The sequence below is a fragment of the Aythya ferina genome (assembly GCF_964211825.1).
Source record: "Aythya ferina genome assembly, chromosome: 4".
In the NCBI taxonomy this organism is placed as follows: domain Eukaryota; kingdom Metazoa; phylum Chordata; class Aves; order Anseriformes; family Anatidae; genus Aythya; species Aythya ferina.
In genome coordinates, this window is record NC_140300.1 from 58,956,032 (window position 1) to 58,972,819 (window position 16,788).

The 16,788-nt window shown below is 36.6% G+C and overlaps 1 long non-coding RNA gene across 1 annotated transcript in view; it reads right to left on the reverse strand.

Annotated features, from left to right (window-relative positions):
- The window catches only part of LOC311435765, a 238,685-nt gene that overhangs the window by 133,777 nt on the left and 88,120 nt on the right, over positions 1 to 16,788 (reverse strand). Inside the window, exon 3 of the long non-coding RNA XR_014692391.1 lies at positions 5,883 to 6,095. This is a non-coding gene — a long non-coding RNA (uncharacterized lncRNA). The remainder of the gene's footprint in view (positions 1 to 5,882; positions 6,096 to 16,788) is intronic.

Sequence of the window (16,788 nt, forward strand, 5' to 3'; positions counted from 1 at the left end):
ATGGGAAAAGAGGTGCCATACATTGTAAACAGTCTGCATTAAACTTCATCCCATTTAGTCAGTATCAGTTTGCTAAGGTATAAAGTGATGGAAAAAATAGTTTGGTTTGAACTGATTTTCATTCACTTATAAAACTGCCTCTTGGGGTAAGCAAGTGAGTACCTACAAACTTATGTTTGCAGAGCAAGTGGGAATCTGTTAGAAATTACATCTAGATAAGGTGTATGAGCTGTGTAGTGAAATGCCACAGAACATTTGTTTTTAATATAGAAAGAGTTGGACATGAGGATTGCCTCCCTACAGTAATTCTTGGACAGGTGACTTCCTGCCAGTAAAAATGTTTTCTAAATTTTTATTGAATTGCTTTCCAATTCCTGCAAAATAGTTATTCTGAAGTACAAAAATCAATTCTGACATACCCATTTTTAACATTTACCTTAATGTTTCTTTTGTAAAAAGAAAAGCAGCAACATGGGCATGCACATCTTTTAAAAACTCTAAAAGCCTAGGATCTTTTCCCTGGATGTACTGAGTTGCAGATGCTTAGAGGAAAGCTATGTGGTGCAAGCCACGTGTGGATTGATTCTTCCTCTGGCATAACGATGTCTGGCAAACAAGAGAAAGATGGTAGCCACACTGTCCTGTGAATAACCACTGATAGATGTAATCATGAATTTGTATCTTTTCCAGAATGCATACAAATATTCGTCTTCCACAGAGAACCCCTACTCCCCCTAACAACTCCCCCCCTCCCATACACACACACACAAAATGAGCAATTTGTGTCATGTTTGATAAAGAAAATGCCTCTTTCATTATGAAATGTGACTGCAATTACACCGTAATTGTATTACCATAGTTTTCTTAATAATTTTAGTCGTACAGAAATGTTTGAGAGAGTAATAAATGGAAAATTGAAAAATTGCCTCCCTTCATCTGAGACAGAGAGTTTATCAGTGTTGAGGCTGCCTGTTTAGAGCAGAGGCACTTAAAATCTCCAGCAGTAATGTGGCCTATTACACTTTAGTAGAGAAAAATTCTAGGTCAGATCCAAAAATTCCATAATTGCCTCCAGCAGATCACTGAGTGAACAAGACCAAACTGAAAGACATTCATTTCTTAGCCATGCATGGACTTATCACCAAAGACATTCAGTCAGTCTTGCCCAGATCTGAACTAATGGTTGGTAAAATGAAGCATAGCAAAAAAGGTTACTCAAATAAGGACAACATTTGAAAGTACTTTGTGCATTACCTAAATTATTCCTGCTAATTGAAGTTTTACAAAAGTAATATAAAAGGAAAAAAATATCTTCAGTCATAAAACTTCAAAATTTATCATTCAAACTAAAATACAGTCTTCTTTCCAAGCATTCGTCTTCTCCTTCTCACCCAAGAGACCTACGTGAGAGAAAGGAGTACCTTTCCTCTTGCCTTCCCTTCAAAGTATGGCCAAAGCTTCTTTGCTCATGAGGTCAAAACAGATTGTTTTTAGAACAACCTCAGGAACTATGAGTTCCTGAAAAAGCATTTCGTCCAAAGAAAAAAAATTTTGTGTTGCTGCCCCAAGTATTAACAGAAATGTTTCCAACAGTAATTGCACAGTAATATTTTATGCTTGCACTTACATTGTTCATATTTACTATTTACACTTTATAATTTCTTGGTCAAAAATGGCAAAAATATAGCCTATTTTTTGTTACAGGATATCACACCTATCATCAAAAATCTGTATTATAGAGTGTATCTGTAAATGTTCAGTACTCAGCCATTCCCATGAGAGCTGATGTTTTGAGATTTCCGAAAATCAACGCCAATGACTCAACTACATAAACATGGATTAAGGACCATGGCTTTGAACCCCTGTGGGAGGTCATCTTTGCAGTAAGAAAACTGTAAACAGTTTTTACTTGTTTCGTTTTGCCACAACTAAACTTCTGTTTGATTCTGTCTGAAACTTGCAGTGAATGACTTCAGGGTTCGTTTTGCAGTCGATACGTTCACAGCTGGGAGTCATTCATTCAGACTGCGGTTAACATTCAGATGATGTGGTCTAAAACAAAAGTTTGGCTCTAGGTATAGTCTCAGTGTTTTACAAAGACACCTCAGACAGGATTTAGGCAGACAGGCAATCCTGGCAGCTCATCTACATCATGAAGTGGAGTGCAGCACAGTGATCCCTAAACCAGCAGAGATCCAAGCCACAAGTTCACAAAGAACAGGAGAGTGCTACATAGAAGTAGCTCAAGCTGCACTGTTGTTTGCATTATTAGCTTTGCATGCTGCCAGGAACAGTGTTTCCTCCCCACCCACTCATCACTTTTCTGTCTAGAATTATCACAAACCAGCTTTGTACTCACAAACGTAAAAATGTTGGAAATCAAACAGAAAATTACAGTTCAGGTGTCTCATGTCTTTATATTACCCCCTGGTTTCTAAATTGTTCTATTTTTACCGTCTGGTGTTTTAAAAGCATCCCTTCCACCCTGAATAAGCCGTGCAAGGCTGTGGCACAAACCAACAGTCTAGAAGCCGCTCTACAACACCAGAATAGGCTGTGAGCATCTATCTCACTCTCAACCCATCAACATTCACCCAATACATTTAAGTCTTGGTATCTGTCAGCTTCACTGAAAGGAAGTGGCAAGTGTGCCACTGTTTTGGAAGGGGAAGGATACCAACTGCACAAAGTGAACAGTGAACTAAAAGAGGTCACAAGGAAGAAGAAAGTTGGGGTCTCTACAGACCTTTTTTTTTCTGAAAAAGCAGGCATGCCTTTAAAGTTTAATTCCAAGAGTCTTCTTGTCTGAAGACTCCCAAGTGCAGGAAGGTGCCCTACTCCAATCCACCAGTCAGAGAACCAAAAGAATCAGACATCCGGGCTGAACAGGTTTTGAAAATCCCTCCTTCCATTACCGGCTCCTATCAGTGCTGCTCTGTGGTATCTAGCTCTTCCCGCATACAATATGAGGACTCTAAATTTTTGATTCACAGCCACAGATTTGATGGGTTAAGGGATGCTAAGGGTATATCTGCTCCACAGAGTGAAGATGATCCACTGATCCCAGAGCTGGCTGCACAGAGAGGAGCATGTCTCAGAGACGGGGAACCACAGTATAACCTTTTCTTAGAACCCAGAAAGAGCAGCCACACTAGCACTGAGCTAGTATCATGCAAGCTAGCAAACCCTTCCTTTCAGTATGTATCATAAGCTTGACTGCAGCATCAGGCTGGTATAACTGAACAGTGTGCAGCTGCAATATTGCTGGTCATAATTACATTATGTATTTCAGCACTTCACTCTACTCCAGGTTGCCCAATCCAACTGGTCATATTTGGCAAGCAGAGATGTTTGCTTTGCCCTCTGTCCTTCCCATCAGTCCAGTAAAAGACAGCTAACTACAGAGAGGCAGCTGAAAAGAGAGGCTGCTGAGCCAAAACAGAAGTGGAGGACACAAAAAAGATAGGAATATCTTAAATATCCTTTGTGTAAAAATGTTAAAAATGTTTTGTTAGCCAAATCATAAAACCATTGGATGATGATCATTTTGCATTGGCCACACAGGATCTTTATATATATACATATGTTCACATGCTGAACAGCCTTTAAGTCATGCTGTCAGCACTTCTCAACATTCAAGTCCAGAGGTAATTTCTACACCAAAGTATCTAAAAGATAAGAATGATGCAGCAAAGCCTCCACCATTCCAGTTTTAATTAAATGAAGGTTGGCATAATGATCACATAAAACCATAAACAGAGACAAATTATATATAAACAGCACAACTAAAGGTTGATTGAAATGTTAAAGATCAGGAGTGATAATATGTAATTAGCCATGATTGAATCACTTAAGGCTAACTGTTGGTGCATAGAATCTCAGAGGAATGGGTTGTAATTTTGCAGTTTATCTCACTGAATAGCTCCCTGAATTTCAGTTTTGACTGAGGGGTTTTACCAGTAGTTACTGTTTCTGAAATAACAGTTGATTTCAGGCACCGTGTTTGATCAAAAGCCTCAAAATAATTGCTCCCCTTTCAGGTAATGAAATTGCAAGTTCAGATAAAAATGTACCTTCTGGAGTCATTGAAATTTATCTAGTACCTAATTATTTATAAATGACAGTTAATTATAGAAAAAAATAGTTATATGTAAGGCTTTAGCAACTGTAATGTTCTGGAACTTCCCTTGGTAAAATATCAGTATGTAGTGGTTTTCTTTAGTGAAAAGATGTTTAATTTTTTAATCTTCATGCATTACTGCATCAACTGGGCAAATAAAAAAGTATTAAAAATAGAATGGCGAGGCTCCATAGAATTATTATTTTTTTAGTTTTAATAAACATAGGTTTAATATTATCTATATCTTCACATCCTAAGCATAATTGCAGTTCCTGAGAAAGCTTGAAAAATATTGGCAGTTAATGTAAAGGAAAGCAAAAATTTGAAAGAACAAATAGAAAAAAGAATTAAGGCAATGACTTTACATAGCAGATCACTATTTGTAGTGTTGTAATTTTATTTTTAATTCCTGATGTAAGATATTCAGTCTGTAAAAATCAGGTTGCTTAGGCATCGCAACTGATATTCCTAAAAATTGGAGCAAAAACATTTCTTCATAGTATTAGTCCCAAGTAATACCAGTAATAAAATAATATATATGTATTATAAAGAAGAATGAAAGTCCTAATAAAGGACATTCATAATAAAATGTACACATACAGCAAAAATCAATGGAGAATTTTGGACAGTTAATATTTTCCCATGGGCATAATGGATATTTTCATGAAAGAAGATTTATTCTATCTCAAACTCTGCATAATGCTTTAATTTTAAAGCTTTCAGTGTGTGATGATAAAGAGGATATTTATTTTACAATACTACTATAAGTGCTCTCTTTTTTTCTTACATGAGCAGATTTCATAAAAAATACCCAAACCAAAGAAGTTATAATATATATATTAACAGTCATCTTCATGCATATACTCAGTGGTACATCAACATTCTCTGTCCGAAATGCTGAGATCATTTACACATCTGGAAAGTCTAAAAGTCTAAAGCTGTATCCATTGACAATCATAGAAGGAAGTGTCCAATTCATCTAACTAGACTAGATAAACTTTTTTTTTTTTTTTTTTTTTTTTTTGTCTTTTTGGTGCCCCTATAAGCCATGAAATACTATTTTAGCATCCATTAAGACAGAAAAGGGAATTTCCCACTTTGTGATTTCATTCATAATATGATAACTGTGGAGAAATTGGTTGATGAACTAAACGCACTTTTAGCAACCTAAAAGAATTATATTACCTTAGACCATTACCTTAGATTCTGCAGATTTCTCTATGGGAGAAATCAACATTCCCCCAGCAATGAAGACTGGTTTCCACCAGTGGTCTCCTGAAGATACAATCAGACCGACTGAACGTCCTTACCTGAAGAAGGCACTTCCAGCTCTGAGGTTTATCATGGAATATTTATTTACTGAAGAGCCTATAGTATTTCACCTCTAAGTATTTATCTAGAGAATTTCCTTTCATAGAAATGTCTTTTTCACACAATTTATTTTTAGAACATTTTCTTCCCTCTGCTCTTTTTTATATTCAGAGCCATATATGAGAAAGAAATGCTTTAAAATAAACTAAGAACAGCAACAGCAGAAATGCCATTTTCCCTTCAGATAGAAGGAATATAAAATTCTATCCGCAGTTACATCCGTAAGTTAACAAGATAGCTTATCCCATTTCATAGTAAAGTTACACATTTAAGAGACTATATGATTTAGGCTCAAAGGTCAACAGTAAAAAGCAATGCTACATTTACTCATGGCTGGGTCTTTTGCCATTCATTTATGCTATTTTAAATGTATATGCATAAAAACACTTACAGATCCATATTCAAGGTTGCTGGATGGCGACCGGAGTGTACTTTTTTGTTGCCTGACATGCCCAGAGTCTTTGAAGCATGCAGCTATTCATTGGACCTTGGGACTGGATTATGTTGTTGTGCACTAATGTTCATTGTTTATATAATTGTCATTCCAACATATTGCTCATTCTTATTTTTTTATCTGCTTCAGACTGCTAGGCTTCTACTATGCCTATAAAAAAAGAAAAAGATAAAGTCAATACTTTTCTTCAGTACGCATGGCGTCTCAGAAAATGAATTGTAGCACTGCACATTATTAGATGTGCAGGTAATGATGTATTCCCTCTGCCAAACTCTTTACAGATAATAAAAATTACATGCTTGTTGCAGACACACTAATTATGTGCAGTTATGGACACAAAAAAAAAAATTGAATCCCTTCCTGAGGTGCAGATTAGTTTGTATTGAACACTGCCTTTGGCAAGGCATTTGTGAATTCTATTTTAATTTTCTTAGCAGCAAATTAGAAATATATTTGAAAACTATTAAATTTGAAATACAGCCACTGAAGCTGATGAATTAAATTGATAGTGGAATTTCTCCACTCTCTACTCTTGACTAAAAGGAAGGAAATTATTTCTTTGGCTTGCACAGCAGGAGTTCAGTGTTTCATTTAAGAAGGGTATCTAGAGATGACAGACAAGACCAGGACCATGCCAGCTGCCACAGAAACATATGTAACTACAGTTTCTTTTCATCAGCTCAGTAAAGAGTGATTTTGTATAGATTCTTTCCTTTACTATTAATAACATGGGAACATCCAGGGGGAAAAAAAAAAAAAAGAAAAAGAAAAAAAAAAAAAAAGCCTGAGCTAGACCAAGACAGGCCACTGTGAAGCTGAAATTTCTACAGCCCTTAGAAAGGAAGGCATCTGGTCACAGGTTGAGTCACCTCCTGTCTGGCCCTAGCATTGCAGACAAAATGTATCACTGATTTCTCTCCTCAGCCTACTGTCTGCAAAAGCCTAAGTTTCCAGACACATCCACTCCGTTGTGATAGGCTTTTTCAGCTGACAAAAGACATGTGTTTCTAATTGCTTTGTCCTAGATTTAGGATGTGGCATGGCACTGGCAAAAAAAAATCAGTTATCATCTTCAGAAGAATCTCTTTCAAGCCATAAAAAACTTCAGACACTGGATTAAAACACTAGGAACTCCCATACCTTTTAAAAAGAGAAAACTCTGCTGTATGCCTTAGAAACACATAGCTTAATTAGGGGAAAAAATGTCATGGACCTTTTAGTTCAAGGGAACATCCCATGTCACTGTGCCTATTAGTAGCTCTAGCTATAAGAACCAGAAAACAAAAGCAGAAATACCATTATAAGATAAAATAAAACCTTAATCGTCATCCATCCGGAGCTGCAGGATTCATATCTCACATGAAAAAGGGCAGCCACATGGATTCATCACTGAATGTTCCTGGCCTTGTCTTTGCATCAAGGCAGCAGCTCGGAGCCCCCAGCCATGACTGAGGCCTCTGTCCTCAGGTCTGTACAACAGGCTGATACAAAGTCAGCCCCTACCCAGGTAGTTTGCCCTGTTCTCAAACTCCATTACCTTGTACAATTCCCTCTCTGTGACACTGTGTTGCTCCCTGCCCTTCTTTAAATCACCTTTATAGGTGATTTAAAATTTAGCACACAGAATCCGCACAAAAGGCACTAGAGCTCAAGCCAGGTCAGGAGGGCCAGCAGGACAGGTGACAATGCCAGCATTTCAGCTCTTCTCCTCAGCTTTTCAGAGCTGTGCCACCACTGATACTGCCTACAGGCACCTCCAATTTATAACAGTAAACCTGGGGGCTGCAACAGATATGACAACAGAGAGGAGGGAAAGCAGGTCAGAGACTTGCCGTGCCACCTGCTCGACCCAGCTTTGTGCACACAGGCAGCAGCTGCAAAGGTGAAGGAAGGGAAAGGACATCCATGCTACCACAAAGACACCTCACTTCAAGGAAATTCTCTTTGTTCACTTAAGTGTCATAAGGTCCTGAAAAAAGTGTAGTATATCTGTACTGCTGGGGGAATGATAGTATCTCTGTGTTATTACAGATCTCTCTTTACCACAAAACAGAGGCCTAGTGTGACACCACACAGCCTTAGCAGCTCGTATTCAGAAGCAAATTAGGCACTGAGTTAAGACACATTCTCCATCCACGTCTGGCTGGTAGCAAGCCTAGACCATTTAGGCTGTGCTAGCCTTGAGTCATAAGGATTTAGTCTCCGAATTTGGATCCCCCAGATCTCCATTCTGCAGTTAGTACTGCAGAGAAAGCTCAGAACCATCTGTACTGTCGATGCCAACTCATCCTTTAACAAACTCCCCTCAAAAAAGAAAAGATGAACTGTAGTAAACCAGGACTAGCTACAGCAAGATGAAGCCAGGTCTTGTGTTCATTCTTTCTATTTTCAGCAGAGCTGCTACCAGCAACAACACTGCTGGAGCAGTCAGCAAAGAGAACGACACCCTTGTGCTCACCCACTCGGTTTATATGAAAAGAAACGTCTGTTGCTCCTTTCTTTGCTTTGTGCATTTATGCAAGCTTATTATTTTATTCTTTCAGTTACTACAACCTCCTTCCCTCCATAAAAAACATCACTGGAAATGTCTATAAGGCAGATCAGTCATTCTGGTCAGAAAGATTTCATTTTCAATTCCCATTATCATACCCAGACAATGCTGCAACAAAACTCATAAGGATATATTCATTGTTAATTATACTTATTGTATAAACAGATTGTCATTTAGCACACGTCATTTAGATTACAAGATAAAGTAATGAGAAGTCATTACATACTCAATAAACAAAAATACACTTCAGGCTACATTACTGTAAAACACTTTTATCCATTGAAAGAGTGCTAAAGGAACTGACAGTCTGCAATCCAGTCTATTTCCAAATACAAATTAACTTTGTTGTCTCTAAGTTCTCCATGGGGGAGAACACAATCACAGTTTTATAAAATGCTTTTCTTTCCTCCTGCCTTGAACTCCCTTGTTGCTTTGAACTTCTTTCTTGAAAGGGCCCAAGCATAAAGGGAAACTTCCACTACAAGGAAGGGACAATGCCATGATTATTGTAAAAGCACTGTCAAAACACACGAGGAAAAGCATGTTAAAAAAATAAAAATAATTAACTTATTTTTCTCTATTCCTTACTTCCGTTGGCTTAACAGAGTGTTCAGAATCTGCAGGCAGAACCAACTTTTGTTATCTCACTGTATCTCTGCAAGCCATCCCTGAGCCAAATACAAGAAAGGTGCTACAAAAGTATTCATACAGCTAACACTATATAGAAGCAAATATTCAAACATATTTCAAGAAAGCTGGTTTGGATAAATGTTTTTCATGTCCTTCTCCATTGGTACAGAGGTGAAAATTGTCGAAGGTTATTCAGGCAGAGAAATCTATTGCTCACATATATTGGGCAATACTTCCTCTAGCTAAGTATTTGGTCCAATTTTCTTTTTTTTAGGCAAATTCCCCAGGTTCATGTTGAATTAAATAAGCTACCTATACAGCACTCTTATTTGGTCAGATATCCTTCCATCCCAGCCTTCTCTGTTTACTTATAGCACAAGAAAACTCGCTATCAGAAAGTACTAATATTTACTTAAAACTCTTTAAATCTAGAAGAGAATAAACCAAAAGACATTTGCAGTGTGACCCGACAAACTAAGGTTTCAGAGATGAATGGGGAGTAAAAAACTGATAATAAATGAGATGTGCTTCAAACCTCTTTAGATGTGCTTTAAAACCTCTTTAAGCACATTGACTGCTAGAGCAAAGTAAGCCAAGGAATACAGTTTTGTTTTAACACCATTCTGAGACAAGATGAGAAGGTCCAGATAAACGAGCTGTACCAAGTTCTCATGAATTGCCACATACTTATGGACTACTAAGAAAGTAGATGATGAAAGGAATTAATTCCTGATTTACATATTCTACTAATAAAGTGGCAAGGTCTTAAGGAACAAACACAACAGCTGCAAATTATGTAATTACATATCTGTATGCAAATTTGCAGACATCTCATAAATGTTGGAATACTATTTGCAATGCTAATTAAGTGCCTTTTATTGCCTCTGCATAATTCCTACATGTGATTCTGTGCCAGATGTCATTGTAGCATGCAAAACCTTTATTGTCAGGTTAGCTGAGGTAGCACACATTAACAGTGCTCATAAAAATCCTATTTTTAATTAAATTACCTGCAGTGTCTCAATAATTCCTCACTGTTTTCCTGTCCAAGTCAGTTGGATGATTCCTTTTTTCAAATTGCACAGGTGAATCACAACTTCCAAAAGCATGGAAGTATTTCTGCCTCACCTCAGCAATATTAAATTTAAAAATAAAAACTGGGGGGGGGGGGGGGGGGAGGGGAGAGAGAAAGGGAGGGAAGGGGAAGTATCACCTCAAGAAGCCAAGATCAGTTCCTCACAGAAGCTTAACAGGGAGCACTGCAGTGTCAAGGGAAAGACAAACAGGGAATACTGCTTGTAACAAATCTGAAAGTGTCTCAGAACAGAAAGCAGACATACATGTATGAAGACTGCAATCAACAAGTGGCATCACTAAATCTCTCCTTTGGATTGTAACTATAATGTTTAGTGTAAGTTGTAAGCTGGAACCTTATTTCCTCCTTAAGACATTTTTTATGAAAGGCCCAGTTTAAAAAATTTCTTCCACACACATTTCTTGATTTTAAGCCAAGTGACTTAACAGGAAGACCAAAGAAAAAAACATTTGTGAGAAGAAACAAAAAGAAAATTAACTATTTATTCCTCTGAAAAAGTGACTGTCAATTATTTTCTATTTGTATAGGATCCAATTAAGTATAAATAGACCAAAAAAAGTTCTTCTCTTTTAACAATTTCTCATTAACAAAAGCTTAGTAGAAACTTTATGATACCCTTAATTTAGACCACCTTCCTGTAAAACTTAAAACCATGAAGCAATATTAGACTTTTCCCATGCGGTCAAGGAGGTGCAATCATTTTAGCTAGCCAATCTGTGCTGATTGAAGGAACAAATTTGTCTTCTGAGCAGCGGGATTCACATGCTTTCCCATCCTGACTAGGTTTCTCAATACACTCATCTAAAGCTTTAGCATTGGGAGAGTAATAATGTGATTTATGGAAAGAATTTTACCCACAGTTCAGTGTGAACTATGAAATCAGAATTCTCCACAAAATAAATTCATAGTAACCTATCTGGCTCAGCTCAGAATAAATCTCAGACTGTGGACCAAGATCTAGCCCTTTTTTCTTTTTCAGCTTCCAGGTCATGGAATATTCCATCAAGAATGACTACTTGTGAGATTTAGGACTATTAGAGTCAAATAAGAAAAGTTGCAGGGATCAGATCCAATTGAAAATTATATCATTCAATCACAATTTACCTGGAGGCCTGCGTGACCCAAGTGAAAAAAAAAAAAAAAAAAAAAGTGCAGTCATTAGAAATACTTTCTTGAAAGGGGTGATAGAGAATCTGCAATAAGCTCTGTCAGATAAAGGGTGCAGTAAATTTGGGCTGGACAACATGATCAAACAAGCTATCCATTCAGAACATTAAGGAAATCTGTCTTGCTTTCATCTGACTGAGCACTGATTTTCTAGACAAGCTTTATCTGGCAATTGTTCTTTCTTGACACCGTGCTCAGAGCTGGGTCTCCAAACTGGAAAACAGAAGGAGCACTCAAGTGTTTATACCATATGTGCATCAGCTGTCCACAAGGCCAATCCTTTACAAGGCAAGTCTCTGGATGGCTTGGACTTGGCAACATTATTAATTCAGAAAGAACTCTTCCTAATGAACAAAAAGAAAAATAAATCAAAACTAAACACAAAAAAACATCACTTATATGTCTACTGCTAATAAACATTGTTTGAGCATTAGGGTAGAGAATGGCATGGTTCTCTAAAGTCATAAATAAACCATATGAGTTGAAAATGAATTCAATTTTTTAATGTTTGCTTAACAGTGGGATATTTATGTTTCACAATAGTCTTCACAAAATAAAAATGTTAAAACGTGCAAATACCAAGTGCAAACAGTCAAATGTCACAGAGTTGTGTCCTTGAAATTTGAGATATCGACATTGCAAATCTATCTTTATACTATGATTTCTTGTCTTATTTAACTGTGTGAATATTAAAACTAACAAGTAATGATTTCAGATGCAGACTACAGATATTCTTAATTGGATGAAAAACCAAAAGACACATGAGCCAATTTTTAACTATAAGACTTCTGCATTCCAGAAAATCAAGTAACATATTTGAGAGGGACCAAAGTTCAAAATCTGGATTTAACTATTTAACAGTTGATAATCAGGTCCTAAGGTATTGGTCCAAATATAAATTATTGCCTGCTCTTGGTTCACTTATTTTCAGTCCCATAAATTCTACTTAATTCCCAAAAGTTCTATTATACATGTACATAGTAATGCAGATAACATTAATAAATTGTTTTTCACTGTCATCCACATGGCCATTAACTCTGGTCTTTTGATCTTGCCAGCAATACTGTGGAAACCTTTGTATATGCACCATTTTCTCTTCATTTCCTCCTGTAAAATGATGCTAAGAAAAAAAAAAATCAACAATATTCCCTACACGGTTACTTTGTTCCCAGCAAAAGCAGTTACTATTGGCCAGGAACATCTGCAATGAGCCTAAAAGACGGGCATAGGTTTTGTGAGCTGTGTTAATAACTGCTGTGGGCAGGTTTCTGTCAGATTCCACAAGACACTTTGAAGAAACAATTGTTAAAAATGAAAAGAGATGTTGGATTTTAATCTCAGGTTCTATTCTGCTTTAAAAAGCAAATTTAAACAATTTCTGATGAAGATGAGTTCTGAAACTAAAGTGGGTATGTCTCATTTTGACAAAGTTGAACTGAAACATTTTGATTTTCCCTATTATTTTAATGGAAAAAAATGAGCAACAACGCAAGAGGCTTCAGTATATCTGGACAGTTTTCTTAAATAAGAGCTTTTTTTTTTTTTTCCTGAAAAAAAATCACATGTATTTCTATAACACGTTTTCCAAATTAGTGGAGTTTCAGCATTTACCTTCTTTTATCATCTCAGAAAATCCCACTTGCAGTTGTTGTAGGTGTGTTAAAAGATAACAAATATCACCAAAGCAGAGTAATCTTAAGTGATATGGAATTTCAGAGTAGCAAGATCTAAAGAACAAATTAATTTTGGCTACTGCTCAGCTGCTTCCCAGCAAGCTGGCTCAAGAAGCTCTGCTCCTTTGAGATTATGGTGCTCTATTTATTTCTTTTTAGCTAGAAAAATTCCCATTTAATGGTTTTGCTAAAAGTATATCCAAGAAAATTTATGAATTAATAATAGGTAAGCCCCGCACAATTAGATGATAAATCCAAGGGTTATTCAAATTGCTAGGATTAGCATAAGCCAGATCATAATACTGTGAGACGAATCTTTCTTGCAGTAAGATTTCTGCACTTTGGTTAAGGGCAAAAAAAATGTTTTTTTTTAATACTTCAACAAGACTTGTGTGGGCAATAGTCTAGCAGTGCTTGCCTGGCCTTCTTAGCCTTTCTAGTTGGGTAGTGGTCATGACAGTGACCAGGGAATGGTCCCACACTACTGAACAAACTGGAGCTCTTTACTCATTTTTACCTACCATTTTACAATCAACACTCAAGAAAGAAGGGAACTAGAATGGGAACTGAGAAGATACAGCAAACCAACACCCAGTACTACCACAGAATGCGAATTGATCTAATTTGTTTATTTTCTATAAACATTTAAAAAATATATAATAGAGGAGATGCAAGTATGGATGGAGTTTGAGGGCAGCTGAAAGGATGAACTTGAATTGTGGCTATAACACTCCAGAAAGAAAGGGTCTGTTTGTAAAATAGCGATTTCTATCTTTCCTGATGGAAATTCTAAGGTGAAGGAGAAAAGATCTGATGTATTAGCATAGACTGCCTGTATTTTAATGTGGACAACTGTGGTACAATATTCCAAAACTCAGATAGTCTTGCTCCAAAGCCATACACAATAAAAACACTTGAAGACTCAGCAGTAAGCTAGTAATCATCATATTAGCAATGAAATACTGTACACAGCATGAAGGCCGAGGATATATTTTTAATTTTCCAGAGAAGCCTGCAAAATTGTGAATTGAAATCAGTAAGTTTAAGAGGAAGTGGGATATGAACCAAGGTTTTGGAATCTATCAAAATCACTTGGCCATTTTTATCTCCCACAAAAACTAGATAAGATTGGGAACACATATACTTTAATACAGAAGTCACATAAGGCCAAGCAGAGCCCTGGGATTTATTTTACCTTTAAGACTTGAAAAAGAAGACACAGTATATGACTAAAAGTGAAAGATATTCCCCAGATGTTTTTTAAAAGCTTCCAAAAATAAACCTCAGACTCAGTCAGTGTTAATAGGGTCAGAATTTCCATGCCAAGTAGTGATACCAAGGGGACTCAAGAACAGAGATGTATTTCTAATGTACAAATAATGACTTGTCTCCTTAGATTTTTATAAAATACCAGGCAAACAGTTCTTCAGCCTTTGTGCCTGCATACTCAGAGGATTTTTCTGCTGCAAGCAGTACAACTTGTATAGTAGAAGCACAAGTAACAGCAGCAAAAATGAACTCTATGAAAACATTATTTACCAGCCATCCAGCCTGTCCTCATACATGTTTTCAACTACACAGCCCTTCAAGCTGTAGAACTGATAGACTTGTGGCACAGCTTTGGAAAACAGCATACTTAAAAAGATTACAAAAAATATGGCATATCCTTCCAATTTCATTGCAAGGAAGTTATTTGCATTGTTTCATAAATCTGGTGCACAATCTGGTATTTTTGTAAGTCAGACATCATGGCTTCATACTTCACATCTCCTTTTTTCCTTCCATGTTCCTGTATGGTGACTAGTGAAGTCTGTCAGTAGTTTCCTGCACATATCATAAGCTGCTTTTGCTCAAATAAAAGAACTAAGATGAAAGACTTACAAAAAAATAATAATAATCATTTATCTTTGAGCTGTTCAAATAATTCCTTAACTATTCTTGCACTTCATTCATTCTCATTCATTCTGGAAAGCAATTCTCTTCAGTTTGCTACGTAAGTGTGCAGTACAGGGATGGGCTTTCCATTTACACTTCTAATGGTTTCCAAGGAGATCCAACCAGCCATTCTTAGAGTTCAAGGTCAGACAGTTTTGGTCTCAGTCTTTTGGCTCATTAATTTGTTATTATGCTGAAGTCAAATCCATTATGGGATACAGGTACAAATCCATTTGGAGGTAGAGGCCTTTTTTGTTGAGTCTCCAGCTTTCTCTTTGCTTATTGAGAAGCCCCTTTTGAACCAGCTCTCTGTGTCGATAACAATCCCAGTCAGTCAAAATAAGATTTGGGCTCTTTCAAATGCAGTTACCATTATGTTTATCGAGTGTATTAATGTTGACATATCTTTACAATAATTATAAGAGAAAAAGAACCTCAGTATACAAACTGGTTGATTACATCCCTCTTTGCAGTAGAGGTGACCTTAATCTTGTTACAGATGTGTCCTGAAGGGAATGAGAGAGAACTTGCTTGTAAACCTCAGCCTCTTTGTATACACGTGTGGCATGGCACACCCACCTGCAAACAATCACCATCACTTCGTTCATGCACTAAAAATCACCTTCTGATTGACTTTCTCAAACTGAATACCATACTGCTGCTAAGATAGCAACAGTCAGTAGGACCCCAGAGGTTATGAAGGCAAAGCAATATTTGTCTGCCTCTGAAAGTTTCCTTAATAAGATTAATACTGTCTCTTGCTTCACTGGTACTCGTTCCAGCCCTGTACACAGATTCTGATGCAGAGGACAATTAAGCAAGTGAAAGTCACTCTGCTAATTTACATCCCCTCTGAATGAGGTTCAGACACAGTAGGAAATGTGTGCATTCTTCACAATTCTGAAAACATTAAATCCCTCCCTGGATACTGCAACTAAACTACTGCAAATTTCCAAAAGCTGCTCTGTCTCTTAATATAATTAAAGCAATCTTGGTATTCTAGCTTCTTGCAGCTGTTCTTTACCACTGCAAGTAACCTGTCTGAAAATTCAGCTCCTTTGTAGGAAGAGAAGACTGACAGATGGTGAATAAATTCAAGGCTAGTTTATTTTTATAACTGTAAAATAACTTTCAGACATCCTGGTGGTCTACAGATTGTTTCCAGGTCTTTTCTGTTTTAATGAAAGATAAAATATGACTTGGATTCATGTTCAGGCAATTTAATTTTAGCCAAATTGCAGAGAAAAGTAAATGCCAGCTCTTATTCTAAACTTTAACCTTCTGAATCAGTGAGACGTTTATCTTATGCAAAAAAAATATTGCAATAATAATAATACTTTCTGGTTTACAACTGATTTACCAGGAAATTAATATTTGGTTTTATGAACACATTAAGCAGATGGTACCTATTGTTGAAATTATCCCACAAAAGTACATCTAGTTGGACTTTGTTACAGTGTAATGCATTAGACTTTTAAGAAATTGGAGTGGTTGTTTTTTTTCATTTTTTTCTAACAAGCCGTTTTAAGTCTATAGCATGCAACCTGGGAGCTAACTGTGGTGACTCCATAGCTACAGTAATTTAAAAATGATTGACTTAATCACTTTCACTCATAAGAAAGAAAGAAAAGAGCATATTAATGCAAATAGCTTACATAGTTGTTAGAATTCTGGTCTATCATTAGTTTCATCAAAATCAGTGATACACTAAGTAGCCATTATAAAAGTCAAAGAATGGATTAGAAACTTCTGAATCCACTGAATTTAACACTAAACTTCCCTTGAGTTTCT